We start from the raw sequence: 26,117 nt of genomic DNA on the forward strand, positions 1-26,117 counted from the left end.
ATGAGGTGATCAGGCACTCCCATTTCTTCAAGAACTTGCCATAGTTTGCTGTGGTCGACACAGTCAAAGGCTTTTGCATAGTCAATGAAGCAAAAGTAGATGTCTTTCTGGAACTCTCTAGCTTTCTCCATAATCCAGCGCATGTTTGCAGTTTGGTCTCTGGTTCCTCTGCCTCTTCTAAATCCAGCTTGCACTTCTGGGAGTTCTCGGTCCACATACAGTCATACCTCGGGATAAATACTCTTCAAGATAAGTATTTTCGGGTTGCGCTCCGCAGCAACCCAGAAGTAACAAAGTGCGTTGCTTCCGGGTTTTGCCACTTGCTCATGTGCAGATGGTCAAAATGACGTCATGCGCGGAAGCTGCGAAATGTGACCCGCGCATGCACAGATGCACAGTCGCATCTAACATTCTGTTCAGGATGCGCACGGGGCTCCTGTTCGCATCCCAAGGTACCACTGTATCTGTTTTTATCTTATATTTTGGAAATGTACATCCAGTTTTTCCCCTTTAAATTTTTTTGGGGCCCCTAAGAGAGTGGGGCCCTAAACCATAGCTTGTTTAGCTTATACATAAATCTGGCACTGCCTTCAGAGCATGAGGGCTTCCCCAGACTGCCTCCAGTTGCCTCAGATGGTGGCGGCGGGAGAGCCAGTGGAGGTGGGGGGGGGCGCGCCATTTTCAAGAGGCAAAACGTTTTGTGCCAGCCCTGGCCTTCTGAAATGAAAAGAAAAGGCTCTTGAAGACAGTATGGAAACCAGCAGGGAGGAAAGGGAGTGACACACTGCTGATGGCAGAGATAAATTTGTGATTTCCTCCCAGATTTTCCGTGCTCCTTTCCCAGAGGGAATGACCAGATCCCTTCCTTCTCGATGCCACAACCAAAGTGGCCACAGGCTGAGCAGAATAGGGATGTTCCTTGGACGGCTTTGGAAGAAACGAGGATCTTTTTAAATAGAAAAACCTTCTCCTAATCAACTTTCCGTACAAGCTATCCCTTCACAAGTCCCAAACCAATATAATTAGCATTATCTAAATTAGTTATCACACAGGGCCTCCTTCTTTCTTGGGGCAGGAAAATGAAGACGAGGAAGCAGGTTTCATTTTGATGTTATAGGTGTAGCTATAGGCTTCAGCAGAACTATATGCTTGGGCACATTTTAGTAGATAATATTTTTAATCCTAATTAAAAAAAAACCTCTTCTCTCACATAAATATTAAGATTCATGAATAACTTTATTTTCCTTTAGAAATCAACTGATTTCCATATATCTATACTTCACCTATCTTTGGAATGTAGCAGTTTTTAATTTCAGCTCCCATATAAACAGATTTGCATTATGTTAAGGTTGCATTTAAGTTTTTCGGCATTTAAAGTTTTCAACCGAGTTGAATGTTAATACTTTTTTTTTCCTGTAAAGAAAGTCTGTAAAGTTCAGGCACTGGCATTCAAAGGTAATGTTTGTATCTCTGAAAAAAATAATAATCCCAATAATTTATAAGATGAAAAACTGCAAAAGAAGAGCAGGATTACATGACCTCATCCCTATGTTATCTTCTATATTCGCAACATTAAGGACTAGAAAGTTGCTTCTTTTTAAGGAATTAGGAAGCTGAATTCTGTGCCCTGATTTTTTGTGTGTGATGAGGTTTCCCCTCTATGTTTTTAGCCTGCTGTTATTTTTATCTGTAAGCCACTTTGGGTTCCCAAAGGCAGGATATAAATAAATATACAACAACAGCAGCATAATGTTCTTGGACTCACATTAGCCCTGGCAATCATCACCAATGGTTAGGGATAATGGGAATTGTAGCAACGCCTAGAAGGCTACAGGTTCTCCATCCCTAGTGTAGACGAACACAAGACTCACCTTGCTGGATGAGCCCATGTTCTAGCTATTGCCATTGCCATTTTATCCATAAGCCAAAATTTCCACAAATAAAATGTGTGCTCAAAGTGGTACACACACAGAATCTAAATACAAAAATTCAATAACAATATATTCAGGTCCTGTTTACCAAACACAACGCGCTCCCTAGAAATCGTTCGTTAGGCGAGCATTCACATAATGAGTCCATGATTTCCATTGATTCCGATGGGGACATTTCTAATCGGGGATTTGTCCGAACACCCCTGCACCGCTTTTTCAATGGTTTCTTCCTGACATGGCTGCAGCCAACCAGCAAAAGAGAGACAAAGGAAAAACTGATTTATCTGATCACTCCTCTGATTCGTCCAATCTCGCTTGCTGGATTCCTGTACGGTTTCTGCCCGAAAATGGCTGACCAGCAAAGCACAAACAAGAGAGGAAGTGGGGCAAATTCTGGCTGTGGGGCAAATTCTGGCTCCCAACAGAATATTAAAACCACAACAAAACATCAAACATTAAAAACTTCCCTAAACAGGGCTGCCTCCAGATGTCTTTTAAATTCAGGTAGTTGTTTATTTCCTTGACATCTGATGAGAGGGCACCACTACCAAGAAGGCCCTCTGTCTGGTTCCCTGCAACCTTACTTCTTGCAGCAAGGGAACTGCCGGAAGGCCCTCGGAGCTGGACCTCAGTGTCCGGGCAGAACGATGGGGGTGGAGACGCTCCTTCAGGTATACTGGGCCTTTGAGGCCGTTTGGGGCTTTCAAGGTGAGCACCAACACTTTGAATTGTGCTCGGAACCGTGCTGTGAGCCAATGTAGGTCTTTCAGGTGTTATATGGTCTCGGCAGCTGCTCCCAATCACCAGTCACTCCCAGTCAGCGTCCTACATTCTTAGGGATGTGCATATTTTAACTGAAACTGTGTTGTGCAATTCCGAGAAGCGCACAACTCAGTTGACAGCTGTGTTCCTTCCAACCTGCATATAAATCAGAGACTGGCAAAAAGATTAGGCTGGTTCGTTTTAAAACACGGCACAGATTCTGCTCTCCTCCGTCCCTCGGCTCCTTGCAGCCTCGCGCCATCTCCCAAGGCACATCGGGGAGGTCTGCTGCGCCTTTGCTCAGCGAAAGGGACCTCTGCAAGTGTGACAGACAGCAGCACCACCTTCCCATTCCTTCCCTCTGTCAGGCCCGGCGCTAACAAGTGCTTGTCAAACACAAACAGCAGCGCACAAGAAAGGGGGCCTTGGCAGAGAAAAAACAACTGTGTATTTCCTTTCTTGTTGGCCGCTTTCTTGCAGCAGAGCAGAGCAGATGGCTTTCTGGTAATGATGGAGTAAAAATTAATTACTCTTGTGTGTGTGGTTTTTTTTTTTTTAAATGATTGCAACTCGGGATAGGAGTTAAAATATTCAGTTGCTAGGACTACAGGAAGTAAGGCGCTCGCAAACAAACAAGGAAGTGGGGAGCGGAGGATCGCAATAACTGTTTAAAAAATGGTCAGGGAGGAAGGAGACTTTTTTGTGCAATGCCCACAAGGGAATCCAGGATCTCTCAACCATTGTCCTCCAAGGATGGGGTCGGCAATGTGTGACACATCGACTCCTATCATGGCCGGACTTCAGTCATGCTGGCTGTGAGGCAGTGCATAACCATCCTGGATGGTAGCCACTGAATTTGTCAAATCTGCTTTTAAAACCGTCCAAGCTGGTGGCCATCCCTGCCTCTTGTGGCAGAGAGTTCCAAAGTTTATATGCTGCATGAAAAAGTTATTTTCAAAAACCTGCCACGAATCTTCCAACATTCCTCTTCATGAGTTGTCCACAAGTTTTGGTGATAAAAGGTAAAGGGACCCCTAACCGTTAGGTCCAGTTGCAAACGACTCTGGGGTTGCAGCGCTCATCTCGCTTTATTGGCCGAGGAAGCTGGCGTACAGCTTCCGGGTCATGTGGCCAGCATGACTAAGCCGCTTCTGGCGAACCAGAGCAGCACACGGAAACGCCGTTTACCTTCCCACCAGTGCGGTACCTATTTATTTACTTGCACTTGATGTGCTTTCGAACTGCTAGGTTGGCAGGAGCAGGGACCGAGCAACGGGAGCTCACCCCATTGTGGGGATTCGAACCGCCGACCTTCTGATCAGCAAGTCCTAGGCTTTGTGGTTTAACCCACAGCGCCACCGCGTCTCTAGTTTTGGTGATATAGATATAGATATAGATGATGTTGTTGTTTAGTCGTTTAGTCGTGTCCGACTCTTCGTGACCCCATGGACCAGAGAACGCCAGGCACTCCTGTCCTCCACTGCCCCCCGCAGCTTGGTCAGACTCATGCTGGTAACCTCGAAAACACTATCCAACCATCTCGTCCTCTGTCGCCCCCTTCTCCTTGTGCCCTCCATCTTTCCCAACATCGGGGTCTTCTCCAGGGAGTCTTCTCTTCTCATGAGGTGGCCAAAGTACTGGAGCCTCAGCTTCACAATCTGTCCTTCCAGTGAGCACTCAGGGCTGATTTCCTTCAGAATGGAGAGGTTTGATCTTCTTGCAGTCCATGGGACTCTCAAGAGTCTCCTCCAGCACCATAATTCAAAAGCATCAATTCTTCGGCGATCAGCCTTCTTTATGGTCCAGCTCTCACTTCCATACATCACTACTGGGAAAACCATAGCTTTAACTATACGGACCTTTGTTGGCAAGGTGATGTCTCTACTTCTCAAGATGCTGTCTAGGCCTGTCATTGCCCTTCTCCCAAGAAGCAGGCGTCTTTTAATTTCGTGGCTGCTGTCACCATCTGCAGTGATCATGGAGCCCAAGAAAGTAAAATCTCTCACTGCCTCCATTTCTTCCCCTTCTATTTGCCAGGAGGTGATGGGACCAGTAGCCATGATCTTCGTTTTTTTGATGTTGAGCTTCAGACCATATTTTGCACTCTCCTCTTTCACCCTCAATAAAAGGTTCTTTAATTCCTCCTCACTTTCTGCCATCAAGGTTGTGTCATCTGCATATCTGAGGTTGTTGATATTTCTTCCGGCAATCTTAATTCCGGCTAGGGATTCATCCAGCCCAGCCTTTCGCATGATGAATTCTGCATATAAGTTAAATAAGCAGGGAGACAAAATGCAGCCTTGTCGTACTCCTTTCCCAATTTGGAACCAGTCAGTTGTTCCATATCCAGTTCTAACTGTAGCTTCTTGTCCCACACAGAGATTTCTCAGGAGACAGATGAGGTGATCAGGCACTCCCATTTCTTTAAGAACTTGCCATAGTTTGCCATGGTCGACACAGTCAAAGGCTTTTGCATAGTCAATGAAGCAGAAGTAAATGTCTTTCTGGAACTCTCTAGCTTTCTCCATAATCCAGCGCATGTTTGCAATTTGGTCTCTGGTTCCTCTGCCTCTTCTAAATCCAGCTTGCACTTCTGGGAGTTCTCGGTCCACATACTGCTTGAGCCTTCCTTGTAGAATTTTAAGCATAACCTTGCTAGCGTGAGAAATTAGTGCAATTGTGCGATAGTTGGAGCATTCTTTGGCACTGCCCTTCTTTGGGATTGGGATGTAGACTGATCTTCTCCAATCTTCTGGCCACTGCTGAGTTTTCCAAACTCAGATATAGATGATATAGATATAGATATAGATGATATAGATATAGACTTTTCTCTTCCCACTTTTTCCATGTCATACACCATTTTTAAAAACTTCTATAGCATTTCATGGCAGATAAGCCAACTCTTAGGGGGCTGTGGGGGCTTTGGTCCCAAAAATAAAATATCTGAGGCTTCCACAAGTTGATGGGCATTCCCGTTCAAATGCTGTGTGTGCACTGCTTCATGTTATCGATTATTTGGGATGGGGCTTACCTGGGCCCCCACAATATTTTATTCAAGTCGGCACCCCTGTTTCACAGCCAAGCAAGAGATAGACAAAAGTACCGTCTTTCTAGTGTGAGCGCCTGCAGTGCTCGAAATTTTGTTTTTAACCGGCCTACACTCTTCAGTAATGAGTCCCATTTACCTCTCTTAATTAGTCACAGGGAATATTAATTAGCACGATACCTGGGGAAGGAAGCAAATTCCTTGAGCAAACTCCACGCTCCTCAGGTGACTCCAGAACAAATACATGCCATATCTCGGAGCATCGACTCTTCAAAAAGCCTGGTGGAATTCAAGGTCCTCCTCTCAAACTTGACAACCAGACAATGGGAAGACTCAAGGAGGACATTTTATGGCCCAGCTAGGGGCTATTAGAGGGGAACCACGAAATAGTGGCTTTGTTGAAGCAATTGCCCATCGCACTCTGGCTCCAGAGGTCTTCCCAGCTGGCTGCAAAAGCATCGCATATAGTGGGAGGAATTTCCTTCAGTTCATATTTAAAAGCAAACCTGTTGGATTTTCACTTTCTGAAACGTCGTTTGAAATGCAGCTCTCCTGTGAAATTTGCACTTCTTCAAGTTTTGCGATGCAATTCTCCAAGCAAACGACGATTACGAAAATGCATATATTGGGAAAAAGCCTGCGTCGAAGCCAATGTGTTAGTGAAAATGGCATACAAAAATGTCTTACATTAGGGATAATTGCTTGCATATTTTTTTTTGGGTCACAGTCAAAACAGGATTAGGAGAAATTCGGTGTAGAATGCTGATGGGTTTTGCAATTCCCTCTCTCCAAACGAACCTACCCAGACCCTGAGATCATCTTCTGAGGCCCTTCTTCATGTGCCCCCTCCTCGAGAGATCCAGAGGGTGGCAATTCGAGAACAGGGCCTTTTCTGCAGTGTCCCCCCATTCATGGAATGCTCTCCCCAGGGAAGCTTGCCAGGTTGCCTTCATTAAACACCTTTGGGTCCAGGCAAGTACATTCCAGGCCTTGGGCTGATTGACATCCAATGCGCTTTTAAAATGTGTTGTGGAAAGGGGGGAGGGTTATCAGGTTGTCATTTTTATTTTTATTACATCTCCTGTGGTTTTTATGTTGTGGTTTTATGTTATAAACCACCCAGGTATAGGGCGGTATGCATATTAAACAAACAAACAAACTTGCTGTAGAAAATGTGGAGAACTGAATTTAGGACTGGGAAAATGTGAAATGGGGAAAAATCAGAACTGACATCCCTAACCATAGAATCATAGAATCATAGAATCATAGAGTTGGAAGAGACCACAAGGGCCATCGAGTCCAACCCCCTGCCAAGCAGGAAACACCATCAGAGCACTCCTGACATATGGTTGTCAAGCCTCTGCTTAAAGACCTCCAAAGAAGGAGACTCCACCACACTCCTTGGCAGCAAATTCCACTGTCAAACAGCTCTTACTGTCAGGAAAGTCTGCAAGTCCATCACTGAGGGAACTCTACTCATATATTCAACTATATTCACTATTTTGATAGCCAATAATTTTTTCGTTGCCACTGACAATGTTGGATGCAACCTTCCAAGACATTTCACAGAGTTTGAAGTCCATTGGCATAAAGCAAGGATGGGGAATCTGTGACCCTCTAGAACATGGGTAGGCAAACTAAGGCCTGGGGGCTGGATCCGGCCCAATTGCCTTCTAAATCCGGCCCGCTGATGGTCCGGGAATCAGCATGTTTTTACATGAGTAGAACGTGTCCTTTTATTTAAAATGCATCTATGGGTTATTTGTGGGGCATAGGAATTCATTCATTATTTTCTTCAAAATATAGTCCGGCCCTCCACAAGGTCTGAGGGTCAATGGACTGGCCCCCTGCTGAAAAAAGTTGCTGACCCCTGCTCTAGAAGCTCTTAGACTTCCAGCACCCATTGGCCAATGCTCAGGGAGGATGGGAGCTGTAGCCTAGCAACTTCTGGAAAAGCTATAGGTTCTACATCAATGAAATGGAGAACTGCCCTCTGCGTAATAGGGCACACGACCACCCTAGTAACTAGTTGGGGATCTCCAGTCCCCTTACCACATTGTGTTCTGCTTTAAGAAGCTCTGCAGATCTGAAGGGTAGAAGATGCTTCATCCGCCTGGCGATCTTCCATCATTTTCCTGTCACACAATATTGCATTGTGGGAGGTTTCTTTAAATAAATATTTTAAATCTAGTATTTCCCATTCATAAATAAAGGGTTTATGTCGTCTCCTCGCCTCTCTTGGTTCCTTAAGCACATTTCACTTGAAGACCACACACACAAGCCAGGAAGAAATGAAACAATTGCCCAATTCACAAATTAATGGGGAGGTCAAAGCGCTGATTTAGGCTGCTGCAACCGACTCAAAGCTATTCACTCCTTTTGCCACATGATCCAGGCTGCCCTGAGCTGAAACAGCTGAGCCACTTTAATCCTCCTTAATTTGAACGCAGAGTGGCTCACATGTGATACTAAGAACATTTCAAGAGTACACTGTGCCCATTTTGCTCAGTTCGGCTCCTGACCTGAAATATATATTGACACACACATGGTCTTTGGACCTCACTCAGGGACTCGGGGAGGAATTAAAATGCTTGGGGACCGGCCACATGACTCAGGAAGTTGATAGTGCTTGCATCACCCAGGATGGACTGGTTACCAGAAGGATCTGAAAACAGGACATATGTACATCACTCACTCACACTGGCACAGAGAAAAGGTGACTCCAAAGGAATAAGGAATTTCACCACTACCCAGAAAGCTGAAATTTAGCATACAGTGGTACCTCTGGTTAAAAACTTAATTCATTCCAGAGGTCCGTTCTTAATCTGAAACCGTTCTTAACCTGAGGAACCACTTTAGCTAATGGGGCATCCTGCTGTCAGATTTCTGTTCTCATCCTGAGGAAAAGTTCTGAGAAAAGCAATGACAAACCTAGATAGCATCTTAAAAAGCAGAGACATCACCTTGCCAACAGAGGTCCGTATAGTTAAAGCTATGGTTTTCCCAGTTGTGATGTATGGAAGTGAGAGCTGGTCCATAAAGATGGCTGATCGCCGAAGAATTGATGCTTTTGAATTATGGTGCTGGAGGAGACTCTGGAGAGTCCCATGGGCTGCAAGAAGATCCAACCTCTCCATTTGGAAGGAAATCAGCCCTGAGTGCTCACTGGAAGGACAGATCCTGAAGCTGAGACTCCAACACTTTGGCCACCTCATGAGAAGAGAAGACTCCCTGGAAAAGACCCTGATGCTGGGAAAGATGGAGGGCACAAGGAGAAGGGGACGACAGAGGACGAGATGGTTGGACAGTGTTCTCGAAGCTACCAGCATGAGTTTGACCAAACTGCAGGAGGCAGTGGAAGACAGGAGTGCCTGGTGTGCTCTGGTCCATGGGGTCACGAAGAGTCGGACACGACTAAACGACTAAACAACAACAACAAAAGTTCTTAACCTGAGGTACTACTTCTGGGTTAGCGGAGTCTATAACCCAAAGTGTTTGTAACCCAAGGTGTTTGTAACCTGAGCTACATGTGGTCAAGGAAACACATGGTTTGCTAGAAAACTCTGAACATGAGTTTTAATGGTTGACCACCACTTGTGGCTTATTGTTGTCATCGTTGGCTTCCATCTGTCTCAAGAGACAATGGAGTGCGCTGCCAGGGGTGAAGGAAAGCCACTGTGTTAGCAGCACTGAAGTGACCACCCTGGGGCACAAGCCAATAACAAGACCCCCTTCTTGGCCTCGCTGATGTGGTCCACAGGAAAGCACAATCAGCTTGGATGCAGGAGTTGCCAGAAGGAGGTGTACAAGGCGTCCAGATTTGTGTAAGGTTTACTCCTTGGCCCTTTCTTCTCCCAAAGATATCCCACAAGGGAGCAGAGGTTTGGGGTCAGAGTTTTCCTTCTCCTAGAAGGGCTCCCTTGCCCAGGTGGGTGAACCCTATTTGCCCCTCACTTCCTTTTACAGAACATGCAGAAAACTCCTTCTTGACCCTTGGACCCGTTAGTGGTGTGGGTGGGGCTGGGGAAACCCACCTGGATGGGTGGGGTATGTATGTATGTATGTATGTATGCCTGTTGCCTTTGTCCATGGAATTTTCTTGGCAGGGATATTGGAGTGGCTTGCCGGTTCCTGCTCCAGGTGGATCACGTTTGGTCAAAACTCTGCACTATGACCTGTCCATCTTGGGTCATAGCTCATAGCTTCTCTGAGTTATTCAAGCCCCTTCGCCACGGCAAGGCAGTGATCCATGAAGGGCTACAAACATGAGTCTGACCAAACTGTGGGAGGCAGTGGAAGACCGGAGTGCCTGGCATGCTCTGGTCCATGGGGTCACGAAGAGTCAGACACGACTAAACGACTAAACAACAACAACATGTATGTATGCATGTATGTATGTATGTATAAATAAATAAAGGAAGGTCTCGTTCACTCACTAATATTGAAATACTTTATTGTCACTTGTACAATTTATATACAGTGAGATGTTGGATGTTGGTGATCTGACACTAAGTAAAAGCGAAATGAAAGAAGTGCCATGGTCAGATCACTTCCTGGTGCAACTGGACTTCTCTGCGACGCATCCCCTCTGCAGGGAGGTGGGGCCGATTCAGATGGTCCCCCCCCGCCACTTAATGGATCCAAATGGTTTCCAGAGAGTGGTAGGGGATGCTTTATCCCATGCTGATGGCCTTTCAGCCGATTCCCTGGTGGCCCGTTGGAATGTGGAGTTAACCAGGGCTATTGACTGTTTGGTTCTGAAGCGCCCTCTCCAATTGCATGGAGCCCGGACAGCCCCGTGGTTTTCCACGGATCTGAGGGCAATGAAACAATTGTTGAGACGGCTAGAGCGCCGGTGGCGGATAACTCATTCCGAATCTGACCGGACACAGGTTAGAGCTCAACGTCGAGCCTACCAAGTGGCGATAGCGACGGCGAAGAAGACTTTCTTCACCGCTAGCGACGGTGAAGAAGACTTTCTTCGCCGCCTCTATTGCATCTGCAGAAAACAGCAGCAGGAGACTTTTTCAGGTGGTTCACAATTTAGCAGAACCACCTGCGACATCGGGGCCCAGTACGGGCCACATGATCTCCTGCAATGATTTCGCAAAGTTTTTTGCAGATAAAATCGCTCAGATTCGGGAAGAGGTAGATTCCACCGTGGGAGCAGGGCCGGGGCGGGAGAGTGCTAGAGTCCTGTCTAGTCAAGTTGTGTGGGATCAATTCCAATCTGTTACCTCCGAGGATGTGGACAGGCTGCTTGGACGAGTGAAGCCAACCACCTGTCTCCTGGATCCTTGCCCATCCTGGCTTATAAAAGCTAGCCGGGAAGGACTGGGCGATGGGCTTCGTGGGGTGGTGAATGCTTCCCTCCGTGAGGGAGCCTTCCCAGACCCGCTGAAAGAGGCGGTTATTAAACCCCTTCTTAAAAAACCATCTTTAGATGCGGCCACGATGGCCAATTATCGCCCAGTCTCAAATCTTCCATTCTTGGGCAAGGTGATTGAGCGAGTGGTTGCTGAACAACTCCAGGCACGCCTGGAAGAAGCGGACCATTTGGATCCCTTCCAGTCAGGATTCAGGCCTCATCATGGGACTGAAACTGCCTTGGTCGCACTGGTTGATGATCTCCGGCGGGCTAGGGATAGAGGTGAGAGCTGTTTCCTAGTTCTGCTGGATCTCTCAGCGGCGTTTGATACCATCGACCATAACATCCTTCTAGACCGTCTTGAGGGGCTGGGAGTTGGGGGCACTGTCATACAGTAGTTCCGCTCCTTCCTCCTGGGCCGTGTTCAGAAAGTGGTGGTGGGGGATGAGTGTTCAGACCCCTGGGCTCTCACTTGTGGGGTGCCTCAGGGTTCTGTCCTCTCCCCCATGCTTTTCAACATTTACATGCAGCCACTGGGAGAGATCATCAGGAGGTTTGGGCTGGGTGTTTTAAATCAGAACCAGTGAAGGCGGTGAAGGTCCTGTGTGAGTGTTTGGAGGCGGTTGGAGGATGGATGGCGGCTAACAGATTGAGGTTGAATCCTGACAAGACAGAAGTACTGTTTTCGGGGGACAGGAGGTGGGCAGGTGTGGAGGATTCCCTGGTCCTGAATGGGGTAACTGTGCCCCTGAAGGACCAGGTGCGCAGCCTGGGAGTCATTTTGGACTCACAGCTGTCCATGGAGGCACAGGTCAAATCTGTATCCAGGGCAGCTGTTTACCAGCTCCATCTGGTACGTAGGCTGAGACCCTATCTGCCTGCAGACTGTCTCGCCAGAGTGGTGCATGCTCTGGTTATCTCCCGCTTGGACTACTGCAATGCGCTCTACGTGGGGCTACCTTTGAAGGTGACCCGGAAACTACAACTAATCCAGAACGCGGCAGCTACTGGTGACTGGGAGCGGCCGCCAAGACCATATAACACCAGTCTTGAAAGACCTACATTGGCTCCCAGTGCGTTTCCGAGCACAATTCAAAGTGTTGGTGCTGACCTTTAAAGCCCTAAACGGCCTCGGTCCAGTATATCTGAAGGAGCGTCTCCTCCCCCATCGTTCTGCCCGGACACTGAGGTCCAGCTCCGAGGGCCTTCTGGCGGTTCCCTCACTGCGAGAGGCCAAGTTACAGGGAACCAGGCAGAAGGCCTTCTCGGTAGTGGTGCCCGCCTTGTGGAACGCCCTCCCATCAGATGTCAAAGCGATAAACAACTACCTGACATTCAGAAGACATCTGAAGGCAGCCCTGTTCAGGGAAGTTTTTAATATGTGACATTTTAGTGTACTTTTCATCTTTGTTGGAAGCCGCCCAGAGTGGCTGGGGAAACCCAGCCAGATGGGCGGGGTACAAATAATAAATTATTATTATTATTATTATTATTATTATTATTATTATTATTATTATTATTATTATATTACACGAGCGCCAGTAATCTCATGGTAATCTTTTTTTTTTTTTAATAATTTTTATTCGTTTTTCAGACAGATAATAAAAACAATATAGAACAATATAGCTTCAAAATCATCATTTCATACCCTTCTTTCTTTTGACTTCCCCATACCTCCCCATCCCTGCATCCTTGTTTAATGGTTCTTTAGCAACCCTTAGGTCCATTGTCTTAATTCCCTTTCATAAAGTTTCCTTTAGTATTTTTGATTACTGCTGCAATTCTTTACCTCTTACCCCCTGACATCTTAACATTCCTCAATTTTACAATTGTTTTTAAGATATATTTTAAATTTCTTCCAGTCCTCTTCCACTGTCTCTTTCCCCTGGTCACGGATTCTGCCCGTCATCTCGGCCAGTCCCATAAAGTCGATCACCTTTGTTTGCCATTCTTCCAGAGTAGGTAGTTCTTGCCTCTTCCAATACTTTGCCAGTAGAATTCTTGCTGCTGTAGTGGCATACATAAAGAAAATCCTATCCTTCCTTAACACCACTTGGCCAACCATGCCCAAGAGAAAAGCCTCTGGTTTCTTAGGAAAAGTCCACTTAAGGACCTTCTTAATTTCATTATAGATCATTTCCCAGAAAGCTTTAACCTTTGGGCAGGTCCACCAAAGGTGGTAGAAGGTGCCTTCAGTCTCATTACATTTCCAACACTTATTATTAGGCAAGTGGTAAATTTTTGCAAGCTTGCAAACTTCCTTCAATGGTTGTATCAACCATTCTTTCAGCATTTTGTAGTATTTAGCCGTCAGGCCGTCTGGTCCTGGTGATTTTCCCAATTTCATATTTTGGATGGCACCCTCTATTTCTTGTTCTGTTATTTCCTCATTTAAGATCCTTTTACTTTGTTCTGGAATTTTTGGTAAACCGTATTTTCTGATGAATTCTTCTATTTCTTGTTCATTAATTGGCCCTTGTTCATTAATTAGTAATCTCATGGTAATCTTATGGCTACATATATATATGATTATTACTCATGTCATTCAGATTTGCTTTTTCTTAAACCGTTCTGATGCATGCAGAAGGTCCCAAGTAGTAGTAGTAGTAGTAGTAATAATAATAATAATAATAATAATAATAATAATAATAATAATAATATATTTCTACCCCGCCCATCTGGCTAGGTTTTGTCCCATTAAACTTTAATTAGTATAATGCAAAGTAAATGTCCGGTGCGCTTCCATCGTCTCAAGTCCCATTACAGCAGAGCATTTCGCGCAGCAGTTTAAGAAGGGCAGGAGAGGCAGTATTTCTTTTCATAGAGGAGTCTTGGAGCAAGCGGTTTTGGAACTCAAAGGAAGGTTTATTTACAAAAACAAAAAACCCGGAGAGGAACCACACATATCAGCAAATACGCCCAAAAGGGGAGAAGGGGCAAGCAAACACACGGGAGACTATTTATACAAACTCATGTTCCTGGAAGCCTAATGACTTCCAGCTGCTCAGTGATTAGAGCGTTTCTGCTACCTTTTAACCCTTTGATAGCAACAGGTTTCCCCAGTCACTCTGGGCGGCTCCCAACAGAATATTAAAAACACGCTAAAACATCAAACATTAAAAACTTCCCTAAACAGGGCTGCCTCCGGATGTCTTCTAAAAGTCAGATAGTTGTTTATTTCCTTGACATCTGATGGGAGAGTATTCCACAAGGCAGGCACCACCACCGAGAAGGCCCTCTGCCTGGTTCCCTGTAACCTCCCTTCTCTGAGTGAACGAACCACCAGAAGGTCCTCGGAGCTGGACCTCAGTGTCTGGGCTGACCGATGGAGGTGGTCCAATCCCCAGTATCTCCAGGCGAGGCAAGGAATGTCCCCTGCATGGAACAATGAGAAACTTCTACCAGGTCATTCTAGATCAGGCACCCCCAAACTCGGCCCTCCAGATGTTTTGGGACTACAACTCCCATCATCCCTCGCTAACAGGACCAGTGGTCAGGGATGATGGGAACTGTAGTCCCAAAACTTCTGGAGGGCCAAGTTTGGGGATGCCTGGTCTAGATGATACTGAGCTCAGCAGTTGCTGCTAGGCAGTGTCCAGTGTTGTGCTCTCATGGAAGAGCAGCAGGATAACCCCAAGACCAACGTTGTCCAGCAAGTCCACTTCTAACGCATGAAGGCATCAGTGTGTGTTCATGTGTCTTCAGAGACCCATAAGCCATAGCTGTCAACTTACAGGTTTGAAAATAAGGGACCAGCAGCCTTGAAAATCAGGGACCAGCAGCCAAAATAAGGGATTTTAGTCAACCAGTTAAAAGGGACCAGATAATTTGGGAGAGCAGCGCCGGTTTTTAGCCCTTGGTTTCCAGAGGTTGCTGCTCAAGACACCAGCCGATGAAACGCTGCAATTAAATAACTACAAGCAGCAACCACTTTTCGCGCAAAACGAAGTCCAAGCTACGAAGATGCTGCTGCAGTTCTGTATCTTTTCTCTCGTGCTCCATCTGCAGCTCTCAGTTCCATCAGGCGGGGCGGGAGGAAGGGTGGGGGGGGGGGGAAATAGCGCCCGAAGTAAGCCCGCAGATCAGACCATCTATGCATCTATGCTAGTGAGGGCGATCTGGCTGCGACATCTGTCACCCCATTGATCGCCAGGGTTGATTCTGCTGATCTGGCTGGCTAGGCAGGTGTCCCCTTCAGTGGCATAGCGTGGGTTGTCAGCACCCGGGGCAAGGCAAATAATTTGCGCCCCCCCCAACCCATGGATTTGCGCCCCCTAACCCTAACCCCCAGATGTTGCGCCCAGTGCGGCTGGCCCCCCCTGCACCCCCCACGCTACGCCACTGGTCCCCTTCCTCCCTCACCGCTCCATGTGCGTCCCTCCCAAAGCTGTGTGCTTGGTGGAAGAGGACGACCATCCTAGATAGAAGGAGTGTATCGTTCTTCGGTCAAGGGTATACGATAGCTGCGCTCCCCTGCTAGAACCTCCAAACAAGTACAAATCTATGGTAGAAGCGCTTGTGGTCCTTCCCTTGTAGCCCTTGGAACACCTGTCCACGCCTCCGCCTTCTCCTCCTCCCTCTGAACTGCTTTCTCTATTTCAGATACACCTGAAGAAGTATACACCTGTGTATCTGAAGAAGTGTGCATGCACACGAAAGCTCATACCTAGAACTAACTTAGTTGGTCTTTAAGGTGCTACTGGAAGGCATTTTTTTTCTTTTATTTTGTTTTGACTATGGCAGACCAACACGGCTACCTACCTGTAACTGCTTTCTCTATGGTTGCCCTCGCTCTCCTCTCAAGGCTCCTTAACAATTCAGAGGCCACGCCAGGCTGCCCATCTCATCCGGGTCCTTCGGTGGCGCAGCCACAGTATGGCCTAGCGGGAGCGGCGGGCAGACAGGAGGCCCCAGGCAGAGACGCTCAGTCCAGCGGCTGCGAGGAGGATGGTGGCGGAAGGGCCTGAGGCTCCCGCCAGTCCCCGTGGGGAGGGGCTCCCGGGGGCCGAGGCTTTTGAGAGGAGACCGGAGGGGGGCGGGCCAGGCAGCCAAGCAACGCAGTTGGAGCCTCCCTCCTCCCTGGCCGGCAGGGAGGGAGGGATAGGAGCTGCTTCCTTTGAAACCCGGGAAATTTAAGGGACATCCATCAATAAGGGACAGCAGCGGGACACGGCGCTGGGAAAAGGGACTGTCCCGCCAAATAAGGGACGCTTGACAGCTATGCCATAAGCCTTTGGAGAGGCCCTTTCAGACGCCGTCAGGTTTGTTCAGTGGCTTCTGCGCTTGCATCCTGCGCTGGGGTTGCTTATCACCCACGAGGGCGCTCAGCTATTCAGCGAGCTGCAGGAGGCGTCTGATACCGTTCCGTGGATGTGAAAGGAACCTATTGAGCACTAAAGGAGCAAATTATCAATAAAGGAAGACGGAGCAATGAAAAGGCTATAATAAAGTTCAAACAAAGTGTGCCTGTCAGTTCACAAGATCCGCATGCATGCAAAATTTTCCTGAAAATTACACATCTTACGGTCGATTACATCCTCCTCCTTGAGCTCAAGGAGCCGCTTCGGCGTTTTCATTAAACGTGGAGTATTTGGGGGGATGATAACGATAATTAATAGAGCAAAACCACTTAACATGCAGATAATAAAGTATACGAAGCACTCCTTCTAAAACTGTGACCCTCACCATAGGATATGGATTTGCTATTTTTGACAACATAATGAAAAATCTTTCCCCCTTTAGGCGACTCGATCCGCTCCCAAGTTCGTATCAAGATCTGCCGGCGTGCTCACAAATCAAGAAGGGCGCTGGGAGAGCTGAATCAGCCGGTTCCAGGCCCAAAGAGCAGAAACAAAGGAGGTTGGGTTTGTCCTACCAAACTGCCCATCCATTTAGTCCTGTATTGTCTACTCTGACTGGAAGCCTCTCTCTGGGACTTCATATAGAGAAAGGCCAGTAGCTATTAGCCACAATGGCTACGTTCTACGCCCACCATCAGGGGCACTATGCTGGGCACTCTGCGGGTTTCATAATAATAATAATAATAATAATAATAATAATAATAATAATAATTTATTTATTATTTATACCCCGCCCATCTGGCTGAGTTTCCGCAGCCACTCTGGGCGGCTCCCAATCAAGTATTAAAAACAATACAGCGTTAAATGTTAAAAGCTTCCCTAAACAGGGCTGCCTTCAGATGTCTTTTAAAGATAGAATAGCTGCTTATTTCCTTCACATCTGAAGGGAGGGTGTTCCACAGGACAGGCACCACTACTGAGAAGGCCCTCTGTCTGGTTCCCTGTAACCTCACTTCTCGCAATGAGGGAACCGCCAGAAGGCCCTCGGCGCTGGATCTCAGTGTCCGGGCTGAACGATGGGGGTGGAGACGCTCCTTCAGATAACAAATTTAAAACACTTAATTGATGCAACAAAAAACAGCATAAAATACCTTATAAAATGTGAATAACAGTAAATTCAAAATTCAAAAATCAATTTAGGGGGGAAATCCATCCAATAAACATTAGATGATCACCAGGGTTAGCTGGCTAAGTTAGTCCTATTCGGACCAGCGAGGAGACCAGGGGAGAATTAGCTGTGGGATCCCAGAGCGGGTAATCTTCCTTAAAAGGGGAGGGGGAGGGAAGGGGAATAAAAGATCAGGCTAAGTTCAAATTGAAACCCAGGCGGAATAGCTCTGTCTTACAGGCCCTGCGGAAGGAAGTTAAATCCTGCAGGGCCCTGGTCTCCTGGGACAGAGCATTCCACCAGGTCGGAGCCATCACTGAGAAGGCCCTGGCCCTGGTGGAGGATAATCTGACTTCCTTAGGGCCCGGGACCTGTAAACTATGATTATTCATGGACCTTAAGGTCCTTTGCAGGGCATACCAGCTCCTTAAGGCAGGGGAATCCTCTGGCTTTTTTTTTAAAGGAAGTGACATGATGGATCAGATGATTCTGAGCCCATCTTATCTCAGTTACCATACTTTTCCATGTATAAGATGCCGCCATGTATAAGACGCCTCCTATTTTGGGGGACTCAAATTTAAGAAAATGGGTGGAGATGGCGCATAGTTGCTGAGCTTTTTTTGGGTGGGGTTGCCGAAACTTGCTCACCCGCACGCGTTGCTAAATCCGCCTCCCGTCTGTCCCGTCGCCGGCAGAAGCTGCCAATCGCCCACCCAACTGACGGAGCGTCAGCCAATCAACACCCCCCACTGATGCAGCAACCAATAACACACACAATAGCCGCTGACAGCCTCGGCAGCAACCAATCAAACATGCACAACCCCCACTTTTTAGCATGATTTTTAAACTAAAAAGCTTAGTCTTATACATGGAAAAGTACGGTACTTCTTTTCTGTTGGATGTCACCTTAGGTTCCTTCCAAGATTCTTTGATTCAGCAGATGGTTACAGGACATGCACCGAAGGGAAACAAAGCAGCGAGTCTCCCCTGAAAGTTTTGCAGGCAGGGGGGAAACAGTATTAAAAGTGGGATTGTGGGGATAACAGCCATAGTACTGTCTTGAGCACAATCATCATGGATGCACAGTCCAAAGGATGTGACGCTGCTTTTTGTGATCTTGCACCCCTAAGTAACCAAACAATTTAACCCCTGTGTTGCAAACAATAGTCAGTAATATCCAAGGCAACATGCTGACCAAATACACTGATATGATATCAATATACACTCTTTATATAATACACTGGTACCTCGGGTTAAGAATTTAATTCGTTCTAGAGGTCCGTTCTTAACCTGAAACTGTTCTTAACCTGAAGCACCACTTTAGCTAATGGGGCCTCCTGCTGCTGCTGCGCTGCTGGAGCATGATTTCTGTTCTCATCCTGAAGCAAATTTCTTAACCCGAGGTGCTATTTCTGGGTTAGCGGAGTCTGTAACCTGAAGCGTCTGTAACCTGAGGTACCACTGTATGAAATATATGAAAGTCATAAAATATGCACTCTTAATGGATTCTCTTGAAAACATAAACTTATGTTTATTTGGTTTTATGTTATATATATTATGTCATATATTTCATATTATATAAAGAGTGTATATTGATATCATATTGTGTTTGGTCATCATGTTGCCTTGGATATTACAGATCCTGGTGCCTGGCTGCCAGGAGGGCCAAAGGGTGCTCATCAATGGTTCCTCTTCATCCTGGGGAAGAGTGACTAGTGGGGTGCCACAGGGTTCTGCCTTGGGCCCGGTCTTATTCAACATCTTTATCAACGACTTGGATGATGGACTCAAGGGCATCCTGATCAAATTTGCAGATGACACCAAACTGGGAGGGGTGGCTAACACCCCAGAGGACAGGATCACACTTCAAAACGACCTTGACAGATTAAAGAACTGGGCCAAAACAAACAAGATGAATTTCAACAGGGAGAAATGTAAAGTATTGCACTTGGGCAAAAAAAATGAGAGGCACAAATACAAGATGGGTGACACCTGGCTTGAGAGCAGTACATGTGAAAAGGATCTAGGAGTCTTGGTTGACCACAAACTTGACATGAGCCAACAGTGTGAGGCGGCAGCTAAAAAAGCCAATGCAATTCTGGGCTGCATCAATAGGAGTATTGCATCTAGATCAAGGGAAGTAATAGTGCCACTGTATTCTGCTCTGGTCAGACCTCACCTGGAGTACTGTGTCCAGTTCTGGGCACCACAGTTCAAGAAGGACACTGACAAACTGGAACGTGTCCAGAGGAGGGCAACCAAAATGGTCAAAGGCCTGGAAACGATGCCTTATGAGGAACGGCTAAGGGAGCTGGGCATGTTTAGCCTGGAGAAGAGGAGGTTAAGGGGTGATATGATAGCCATGTTCAAATATATAAAAGGATGTCACATAGAGGAGGGAGAAAGGTTGTTTTCTGCTGCTCCAGAGAAGCGGACACGGAGCAATGGTTCCAAACTACAAGAAAAAAGATTCCACCTAAACATTAGGAAGAACTTCCTGACAGTAAGAGCTGTTTGACAGTGGAATTTGCTGCCAAGGAGTGTAGTGGAGTCTCCTTCTTTGGAGGTCTTTAAGCAGAGGCTTGACAACCATATGTCAGGAGTGCTCTGATGGTGTTTCCTGCTTGGCAGGGGGTTGGACTCGATGGCCCTTGTGGTCTCTTCCAACTCTATGATTCTATGATTCTAGGGGCAGCCGGGAGCAGCTGCTGCCCAGCGCACCCTCTCCCTTGCTCTGCCTGGGCTGCGGGCAGAGAGCGCTGAACAGACAGGGCACCCGGTGGAGGGTCCCGGCAGCCAATTTCGTGCCCCCCTTTCCTGCCCCCCTGGTGGGGGCCCACCTCACCACCCCCTAACTACGGCCCTGGCTGAGAGAGAACCTCACAAGGATGAACATAAGAAGAGTCCGCTGGAACAGGCTGGGCATTGGCCTGTCAAGTCTAGCATTCTGTTCTTACAGTGGCCAACCAGATGCCTTTGCTGGAAAACCCACAAGCAGGATTCGAACACGGGAGCCCTCCCCCCTCCTGTGTTTTCCAGCAACTGGTACTTAGAAGCATTAATTGTCTCCAACTGCGGAGGCAGAGCATAGCCTTCCAAGGTGGTATCCATCAATAGCTCTCTCCTCCATGAATTTGTCTGGTCCTCTTTTAAAACCATTCAAGATGGCGGCCATCACTTCTTCCTAGGGGAGCAAATTCCATCGTTAACTGTGGTGCATAATTAAGTCTTTTCTGTTATCTGTCCTGAATCTTCCATCACTCAGCTCCATTAGATGCCCACCATTTCTAGTATCAGGGAGAAAAAACTGTTCTCTATCCACTTTCTCCATTCCGTGCATAATTTTATATTATTTTACATCATGCCACCTCTCACTTAGGGACGCGGGTGGCGCTGTGGGTTAAACCACAGAGCCTAGGGCTTGCCGATCAGAAGGTCGGCGGTTCGAATCCCCTCGACGGGGTGAGCTCCCGTTGCTCGGTCCCTACTCCTGCGAACCTAGCACTTCGAAAGCACGTCCAAGTGCAAATAGATAAATAGGTACTGCTCTGGCAGGAAGGTAAACGGCATTTCCGTGTGCTGCTCTGGTTCACCAGAAGCGGCTTAGTCATGCTGGCCACATGACCCGGAAGCTGTACGCCGGCTCCCTTGGCCAATAAAGCGAGATGAGAGCCGCAACTCCAGAGTCGGCCACGACTGAACCTAATGGTCAGGGGTCCCTTTACCTTTACCTTTTACCTCTCACTTGTTCAACTAAAAAGCCCCAAATGCTGCCATGTTTCCTCGGATGTGTGTGTGTGTGTGTGTGTGTCTCCCTCCCTCAATAATCCTGGTTGCCCTTTTCTGAACCTTCCCTTGAAGGGCCATTCCAGCTACAGGCTCTCTGGCTTCTATGGGATCTTTTCCCACATGAATCTGATTCCTAGATCAGGGCAACTGCCTTTGACACAGAATCCTGCTTTCTTCCTTCCTTGCTCACCATCCTGTTTCGTGAAGATAATGCATGGGAGGTTACAATGCATCTGGTTGTTGCAGCCCGTAATTCTCCTCTCCTCTGGTGGGTGGTGGGTGAGAGTTACTAATCCTGTCTCCTTGAGGTTAACTCAAAACAAGGATTAGGGTAAAGTTCCAGAAAATGTTAATCTTCCCCCTTCAGAAGAGTAAAGTTGAGTGCTGTTATCAAGCCCTGTTGGTACAGAACTCCCAGGAACAATGGCTCGATTTAACAAGGTGCAGGAGAAGAGAGAATCTTGCTATATGCTCCTTGATAGTTACATACAGACTTGGACTACATACAGACTTTAGCCACTTTGGGCGGCTCCCAACACAATATTAAAAATATAATAAAACATCAGACATTAAAAACTTCTCTAAACAGGGCTGCCTTCAGATGTCTTCTAAAAGTCATATAGTTGTTTATTTCCTTGACATCTGATGGGAGGGCGTTCCACAGGGCAGGTGCCACTACCGAGAAGGCCCTCTGCCTGGTTCCCTATAACCTTGCTTCTTGCAGTGAAAGAACCACCAGAAGGCCCTCAGAGCTGGACCTCAGTGTCCAGGCAGAACGATGGGGGTGGAAACGCTCCTTCAGGTATACAGGATCAAAGCTGTTTAGGGCAATAAAGGTCAGCACCAACACTTTGAATTGTGCTCAGAAACGTACTGGGAGTCAATGTAGAAGAAGAAGAGGAGTTTGGATTTGATATCCCGCTTTATCACTACCCGAAGGAGTCTCAAAGCGGCTAACATTCTTCTTTCCCTTCCTCCCCCACAACAAACACTCTGTGAGGTGAGTGGGGCTGAGAGACTTCAAAGAAGTGTGACTGGCCCAAGGTCACCCAGCAGCTGCATGTGGAGGAGCGGAGATGCAAACCCGGTTTCCCAGATTACGAGTCTACCGCTCTTAACCACTACACCACACTGGCCTATGTAAATGTAGGTCTTTCAGGACTGGTGTTGTATGGTCTCAGCTGACACTCCCAGTCACCAGTCTAGCTTCCACATTCTGGATTAGTTGTAGTTTCTGGGTAACTTCAAAGCTAGCCCCACATAGAGCGCATTGCAGTAGTCCAAGCGGGAAATAACTAGAGCATGCACTACTCTGGCAAGACAGTCTGCGGACAGGTAGGGTCTCAGCCTGCGTACCAGATGGAGCTGGTAAACAGCTACCCTGGACACAGAACAAACAAATGGAAGATCTGAGACCCTTTGAACCAGGGGTCAGAGTCGAAGCACTTACCACTCACTCCGAGTTGTGCTCACTTAGAAGTGAACCTCATCGCTTTTAATGGCACGGAAGTTGTAGGAGTTTGATGAAATTAGAAACGGGAGCAGAAACTGGTGACTTTTAAAAAATTACCCGTTCTTTCCCTGTTCCTCTCCCCTTGTGTGCTATGTTTTTATTAGATTGCAAGCCTGTGGGTAAGGACTGTCTTAGGTTAGACCCCTATTCCCAGAATGCTTTAACAACAAACCCCTTTTCCTAGGGAGCTGTGGGAATTGTAGCTCTGTGAGGGGGGCTCTCCTAGCAACTCTCAGCACCTGTAACAACCTACAGTCCCCAGGGTGCTTTGGGGTGCGGGGTGGAAAGCACAACCCTTTAAAGTGGGGTGATACTGCTTTAAATGTGTGGTGCAGACGGGATCTCTCTGTGTGTATGGGAGGCTAAGTAGCGGCAATGCTCTAACTGCATTTTGAGACTGGAAGGAAGGGGGAAGGGTGATTAATTCGAAAGCCAGCCTTTTGGTTGCAGCCAAAGATGTGGCTCTCTGCCCCCCATCCCTGCACCACAGAAAGAAGGGGAGCAAGAGAGTTTGATGTGAAGTTAAAGCAGTCGGGCGGAAGATGCCCAGCGAAGCTGCCAGGATGAATTTCCAGGCAGGCTGTACATATTCCCATCACGCTTCCAGCCGTGAGATTAAGGCCATGTCAAAGGGACGAGGCAAAGTAGTTCTGTTTATTTGCTTGTTTGCTTCTTAAATGTAGAGTCATAGAACTGTAGAACCATCGCCATTCTAGGAGAAAGAGAGAGGCATTCTTGGTGAGTTTCGGCACATCTTTTTCTAGAGTCATTGAATCATTCCTCACTCAGTCTCTAGGTCAGTTTGACAACTCTTCTTTTTTTTGAAATTCTTGGGCTTACCAGTTTTACTGATTATCAGGGGATGCTGCTCTACTCACCAGCCACCCTTCCCTCCGCCTCTTATGTGAACGAAGATGCTCCAAACTCTGCAAGCTTTCTTCCTAGGGGAGTCTCCCCCTCCCCACGGTAATTTTGCTTGCCCTTTTCTGAACCTTTGCCAACTTTACAATATCCTTTTTGAAGGTGCCTTTCTCCCCCGCTCTCTGGGGTTTTAGACAGGGCACCTCCTCAGCCCAGCCTGGAGATAATGCGGAACAAACGTAACGTAAAGGAAGTGACCTGCACAGGGCGGGCACCACTACCGAGAAGGCCCTCTGCCTGGTTCCCTGTAGCTTTACTTCTCGCAATGAGGGAACTGCCAGAAGGCCTTTGGAGCTGGACCTCAGTGTCCGATGGGGGTGGAGACGCTCCTTCAGGTATACTGGGCCAAGGCCATTTAGGGCTTTAAAGGTCAACACCAACACCAATGTAGGTCTTTCAAGACCGGTGTTATATGGTCTCAGCAGCCGCTCCTAGTCACCAGACTAGCTGCCGCATTCTGGATTAATTGCAGTTTCCGAGTCACCTTCAAAGGTAGCCCCACGTAGAGCGCATTGCAGTAGTCCATGCGGGAGATAACCAGAGCATGCACCATTCTGGCGAGACAGTCCGCGGGCAGGTAGGGTCTCAGCCTGCGTTCCAAGGTGGAGCTGTACAACTCCCATCATCCCTTGCTAGCAGGACCAGTGGTCAGGGATGATGGGAATGGTAGTCCAAAAACAGCTGGAGACCCAAGCTTGGAAAACCATGGACTATGCTAAATGGGAGCAGCTGTCCAGAGGGTTTGGGCAGGATTTTTTCCCAGCCCAACCCGGAGAGACTGGGGATTGAACCTTGGACGTTCTGCATGCATAGCAGGTGTCCTGCCGCTCAGCCACAGCCCTCCCCTGAAACATCATCTTCTAAGTTCCTTTAAAGCCTGCTTGATTTCCAAGACCCCTCTTTGGGCTTCAGTCGATGAATGAGCAGACTGAACAAAAGGGCCCTTTATTTGTTTTTGTTTCGTTTCACGCATAGCAAATATATAATTTTCTCCTTCTCTCTCTTAAATCGCAGTAATTGTCTTGTCACGATTAGGGTTCTCTCCCCCCCCCACCACACCTCCCCCTTCTCTTCCTTTCCCCTCCATTCGCTGTCATTTTACATGGAAGCCCCGGGAAAGAGAATTCTCAAAAATTAAATTTCATGCTTGCATGTGTTTCTGTGATCTGTCATGTGTATGATCTCCGAGTGGAAAACTTCTCTAAAAATAAATGGATTACCCTTTTTACTACACCGTCTGATGTCTCTTCAGTAGATATCGCTGCCTGCCTCTGATCTCTAACCCGCCGCAATCGGAATGACAGGCATTGAATTAAAAGCCGCTGGGTGACGCCCTCTGCCTTTGTGGCCCCTTCCAGAGGGTGCCAGGCTGGTACAGCAGGCCTGCCACCCCCCCAGCCCCCGTTTGTCGACTGCAAGTACACCATCACTCTTTGGCAAAGGACAAATCTCTGACCTTTTCTCAAAGAGCATTGTAAATACCACACTCACTTGGCTCCTTGGAAAAGATGATTTTTATTTTTTAAAATATCGCCTAAGAACTACAGCGCCTTAAGAATTGGAAAGGATCACCATGAATTATCAGGGCCAAGCCCTTCCTTTGAGGCCGGATACCCCAGGGATCCCATGACAACAGTTATTGGGTGAATACCTACAACCACCTATAAATAGGTAAAGGGACCCCTGACCATTAGGTCCAGTCGTGACTGACTCTGGGGTTGTGGCGCTCATCTCGCTTTACTGGCCGAGGGAGCCGGTATACAGCTTCCAGGTCATGTGGCCAGCATGACTAAGCTGCTTCTGGCGAACCAGAGCAGCGCACGGAAATGCCGTTTACATTCATGCAGGAGCAGTACCTATTTATCTACTTGCACTTTGACGTGCTTTCGAACTGCTTGGTTGGCGGGAGCAGGGACTGAGCAACGGGAGCTCACTCTGTCACGGGGATTCAAACCACTGACCTTCTGATCAGCAAGTCCTAGGCTCTGTGGTTTAACCCACAGCACCACCCGCGTCCCTACTTATAAACATGGAGCACTTATAAATGCCATCTCCAACTCCTCAGAAGATTCCAACAATGGTGTCTCTGAAAATTTTTACACATCACTTGGGAAGACAGGCGAACTAATACTAGTTTACTGGAAGAAGCAAAGTTCACCAGTGTCGAAGCAATGATTCTTCAATATCAATTTTGTTGGACTGGTCATGTTGTGCAGATGCCTGATTATCGTCCTCCAAAGCAACTACTCTATTCTGAACTTTAAAATGGAAAGCGTAATGCTGGTGATCAATAAAGGAGATTTAAAGACTCTCTCAAGG

General features: G+C 47.3%; 1 long non-coding RNA gene across 1 annotated transcript in view; it reads right to left on the bottom strand.

Moving 5' to 3' along the window:
• Nucleotides 1–24,150, bottom strand: part of LOC307208899 — a 133,375-nt gene extending 109,225 nt beyond the window's left edge. Inside the window, exons 1-2 of the long non-coding RNA XR_013835261.1 lie at nt 24,099–24,150; nt 17,368–17,476 (exon numbers count right to left, since the gene is read on the bottom strand). This is a non-coding gene — a long non-coding RNA (uncharacterized lncRNA). The remainder of the gene's footprint in view (nt 1–17,367; nt 17,477–24,098) is intronic.
• Nucleotides 24,151–26,117: the final 1,967 nt, after the last annotated feature.

Source organism: Podarcis cretensis, assembly GCF_951804945.1.
Source record: "Podarcis cretensis genome assembly, chromosome: 1".
Lineage (NCBI taxonomy): Eukaryota > Metazoa > Chordata > Lepidosauria > Squamata > Lacertidae > Podarcis > Podarcis cretensis.